General features: G+C 29.0%; 1 long non-coding RNA gene across 1 annotated transcript; it reads right to left on the bottom strand.

Moving 5' to 3' along the window:
* Positions 1-2,049: 2,049 nt before the first annotated feature.
* Positions 2,050-4,437, bottom strand: LOC126899628 (uncharacterized). The gene is made up of 5 exons (XR_007702646.1): positions 4,260-4,437; positions 4,038-4,128; positions 3,402-3,481; positions 2,878-2,988; positions 2,050-2,806 (listed from the first exon to the last, which is right to left on the bottom strand). It is a non-coding gene; the product is annotated as an uncharacterized LOC126899628 (long non-coding RNA).
* Between the last annotated feature and the right edge of the window lie 770 nt (positions 4,438-5,207).

Below are 5,207 nucleotides of genomic sequence, written 5' to 3'. Positions count from 1 at the left end.
AAAAAAAAAAAAAAAAAAAAAAAAAAAAATGAAATTATATTATTCTTAGAACTTAATATATAAACAAAACAAAAAACAAAAAACAAAATTATATTATATTTTATTAGAATTTAATATTTGTACGTCTACTACGTGTATTCATAAAAATGAAAATTTGGCTTTTCAATTGATTATAAACTTCGGATTTGTGAAATGATAACGCGACGGTGCAAGTAATATCGATAGAACGACCGAAACCCGGTCGTGGTCCGAAACACGGACGATAGAAAGTCGCACGGTTCAAAGTCCAACTTACGCGCGTGACGAAAAACTCCAGCGGCCGTGTTACCGTGAATTTCGGGTCGTGCGCAACAAAAGATTGCTTTGCGGTGGTTAGGCATTGACGTTTTACGAAAAACACTAAACAGATTTTTGTAAAAGCGAACGCGGACCTCGGATGGCGGCGAGTCTTGGGGTTCGGCTAAATAAGTGAATAGCCCTATTCGATCGCGCCACAAAAATCGTCGGCGGGATCTGATTGAACTCCGTTTAAACGCTGACGACTCTCGGAGATTATAAAGCGACGGAGTCCAAAGTCCGACTTGGGAGTGGCAAAGAATTCCCGGACTGAAAAATCTGTTAGCGTTATATCACAGTTTACGGTATAAAGTAAAAAAATGAAACAAGTTTTCATAAAGTGCAATATTGTAAGTGTAAGCGGCACGACGGCGCACAATTTAAAAAAAAACAAAAGGAATAGGAAAAAGCGTAACGGTCGGAAACGTAAGTGCACTTATTAATTACTTATAAATACTTTTATGCACCCATATCGTATTGATGACGGATGATATTCGTTTTCGCAGTGTGCTGGAGGTGCAAGAGTGGTGGCCACTTGAATCGGGAATGCCCGAGTAGTTATACATAAAACTACGACTTATATCCATATGCTAAAAAAACGTTTTTTTTTTCTTTTAGAACGTAAAACAGCACCACCACCACCACCACCACCACAACCTACACCGACCCAACCTCTAATTGAAACGGAGCAATGGGCTCGCCGCAATGCGGAGGAAGAGGTCGAGCGGTTGAGGTTGCTCATGCAAAATGCAACAACGGCCTCATCCTCCTCCTCCACCACCGAGGACTGCGAAATGCGTCGTCAACCGGGGCAAGGTATGAAATACACACGTACAATAGAGGCAGAACTAATAACGATTGATTTTTCAAAAAGTCAAATTGTTTAACCATATAATATGGAATAAATTTTTCGTTCAAAGCTAAGGAAATTTATTTATGGTAAACCAACAATAGCTAATGAAGTATGAGTACGCGAACGTGTATTATTAATTCTTAGCGCTGTATTCTGCCTCTTACGTTTATTTAATTATTTTGTCGTAACAATAGATGCATAATAATAAGCGTGTTTTTTTTTTGTTTCAGAATCGAATGAATAGAATAGAATAAAATCATGTTTATATATAAAGATATATATAAAAATATATATAATTTTATTATTTAAAATAAACGTACAATTAAAAACGTGTTGTTGATTTATTTTCATGTTATTATAATATAATATGTATTATATAATCACAGTGGTCAATTGTGTATCGGGGTAGTAAAATGTCAGTTGAATGACGGTATAATTAGTAAAAATATTTCACAAAAAATTATACAATAATTATGCAACATGTTACAATGGTTATTAGTCAAATGGGTCGTTTTTTAAAATAAGATAAATCAAAAACGGTTAGTCATTAAACCATATGATAAAAGAACAGGTCGATATTTACAGCACAGAACTTTTGCTCGACTACATTACATAAGATGAATTATATTTGTAAGTTGAAATNCATAAGATGAATTTTATTTGCAAGTTGGAATTAAAAAAAAAATTATATAGAATATATTGAATACGCGAAAATAAACTGTAAGTGAAATATCGTATGAGATAACCCTAACGTGTGTACCTCAAGTGAAATGATTAGTTTAAATAGTTAAATAATTTAACTATTTAGTTAAATAATAACGTGGTTGAAAAATTGATATTCATGATTATTATNTTAAAAAATTGATTTTCATGATTATTATTAATTTATTTTGCTTACATAAATAAGCACACATAATCGTATGGAATAATTGCTCGGAGCAATTTAAAAAAAATAGTTCAAAGAAAATATATATAAAAATACAAAACGATATATATATATATATATATGTATATGCTATATATATATGCTTATGGCGAGTGCAGAAATCATTGTAAAAATCAAGAACACAACAATAAGAAAATCACGGTTGACATATGAGAGAAAAAAATATGTTTACAGGCGAGATTATTTGTCTCACTTTTAAATGGTTTTGTTGTTAACATTACAAACTCGATGTAAACAAAATCTTATCGGATTGGGGATTTATAAAATACCCCAGTGTATACGGTAATGGTATTTACTTTAGAGAAATCAAAGACTCGAAATTAATCAAAATTTTTTTTCGAAATTCACAGTTTTTATAAACGATGCGCCGCGAATTTATTATTTCACTTTAAATTATCAGCTTGGATTTTAATGTGTTTTTCCATACTTAAATAATGAGCGTTAAAAAATTTCAATGTAATTTTCCACGCAGGGAACAATAAAAATACATGTTAATTGTTACTATAGAAATGGTCTATTAAAAAAGATAATATCGAAGTACACGGTTGATAGAAGTCTACTGGCGTTTTCGATGAGCTCCAAAAGAGAACAACGCACAGCGATCCGTGTCAAACAGCCAGACGTTACCGGGTCGATCGATAACAACAATGCAGACAGATTTTTATTGCGATCTAAAAGTAAAAAATAAAATCATGAAACACAAAAATCCAAGTGGCGCAATAACAAAAAATTTGTACTGTACCTTTTTGGTGAGGGGAGGACGGTCTTAACGAAAATCAACAGCACAGAACGTTCAATACGCCGTGGGTACGAAAGAATTGAAAACGGTGAGATATCCCAGGGCCTGCACGGTCTGAAATTCATAAATCCCATAAATTAATACAGTCATTAATATTATGTAATCATCAAAAAAGTAAATATTTAATTATTGCACCATATGTGTACGACTGTATAATTGTACAACAATCTTAAACGTTACAATACACAATTGGGATAGAACACCACAGAGACGTTCAAGAATGTGAATAAATAAATATGCAAACAAAAATTAAAATAATTTACAAAACACATTAATTAATGTGTGTTCGTGATGACTGCATTAGTCGTCTCCGCAGTAAATAAATAGTTAACTATTGCAATTTCTGTTTGTCAAGACAGTGTAGTCATGTACACGTATTAATAAGTGAAGAGATGTTCGCGAGTGTGAATATTATAACAAAAATTGAAATTTTATTTATATAAAAAAAAAAAAAAACGAATTATTACCAGTCTAATAAATCTGTTGACGATTACAGCCAGTGTACTTGGTCGGCAGGCCGAGCCAATATCGAAGCAGTTCCCAGGATCTGAAAATTACAAAATCATATATTGATCAATACTGTCATTACCATGATTATGTAAACGATTTTAAAATTATAACATAATTATTGCAATAGCTGTGAAATCGTCAATCGGGGGACTTTCAATAACAAATAATCATAGAGGATACCACAAATATAAACGTAGTACACGCAAACAAAAAACTGATTAAAAAAAAATATATATATATAAATGTAAATAAATATATATATATATATATATATATGGATTGTATAAACTGATGTAAAACATATTGCAGCAATAAATGAAATACAAATCGACCTAATGATTAAAATATGCAAAGTAAATCGATTGAAACGTATAAAGATGATCTCTAATGTAGGAGAAGTGAATAACAAAAATTATTTTTTAAAAAATTACAAAATCAAATTAATTTATACTGCCATTACCATGATTATATCAATAATTTAAAAACGATATCGTTATTACCACGATTTAATAATTACAATATAAAAAGATAAACTTTACTTTAAGAAAAGTCAGTAACAAATAATTTTTTTTAAAGAAATTAAAACGTATTACCCTTGTAATAAATCCGTTATCCATTAGAACCCCAATTGGCCCAAAGGCCGAGCCATAATTGAAGCATTCCTTAGGATACAACATACTCCTTCTAAAGATTACAAAATCAAATTAATTAATACTGCCTTTACCATAACATATAATAGAATATAACATATTATGAATTAAACTAAATTAAATATATTATATAAAAAATAAATTTTTTTTTGACAAAAGAATTACCCGCGCATTAAATCTAAAACTATCAACAATCTCCAGCACGGTCATCTGAGCACAACAGTTATCATCTGAAAATTACAAAATCAAGAGATTTTTCTTCGAGATTCACGAGAATGTACAGTTAGTCTAATCAGACTGGTTTTATATTTTAAAAATATTTTTCTAATAGTGTTGATCACACTTGAAGGTTTGTAAGACGATGACAATTTAAGTGGAAATTTATTTCTTTTAGACCACATTCGATTATTTAATTAACTCACTGTATATATACATTCATAACAAATGTATTTATACATAAGGTAAACTATAATAAAATTAATGAATATTTTACGGAAACACTACTAATCACTAGACAGTAATAATAAAATGAATTTTAAAATTAAACTATAAATTACTTAATCAATTTTTTATGCAAAGAATTAAAATATTTTATTATTCATCAAGAGTATAATTGTGTTTCAAAATCATTTCAATTTTGGGTAAGTTGGGGCAAATTATTAATGAAATATTTGAAAGTCTACATATATATATATGCTTTAAATACAAAAAAAATATCAATCAAAATATCTTTTCCTTGAAAATAATTGTAGTTTTTCTACTGAGTTATATCTTTGAGGGTAGAATAAAATAGTAAAAATAAAGATAAATTAAATAAAATTACTCCTAGAATATCTTAAGATGTATATTTTTAAGATTAAACCATTGAAAATTTAATTCTATGGTATATATAAAGCAATATTATTGAACTATCTTAGGTTACAATGAGTTTAGTACTTAAAAATATATATCGATAAACGCACATAATTAAATGATCAACAAATAATTAAACTTTACTTTAAAGTTTAATTTCACATTTATGTATATAATAATATAATATAGAAATTTAAAAATTGTTTATTTTTGAGTTGATAAAAAATTTTAATTCAATGTAATATAAGAATTTCTTATATT

This window comes from Daktulosphaira vitifoliae, unplaced genomic scaffold, assembly GCF_025091365.1.
Source record: "Daktulosphaira vitifoliae isolate Bord-2020 unplaced genomic scaffold, ASM2509136v1 Scaffold_2, whole genome shotgun sequence".
Taxonomy (NCBI): Eukaryota; Metazoa; Arthropoda; class Insecta; order Hemiptera; family Phylloxeridae; genus Daktulosphaira; species Daktulosphaira vitifoliae.
This window is presented reverse-complemented; position numbering and strand designations above follow the sequence as displayed.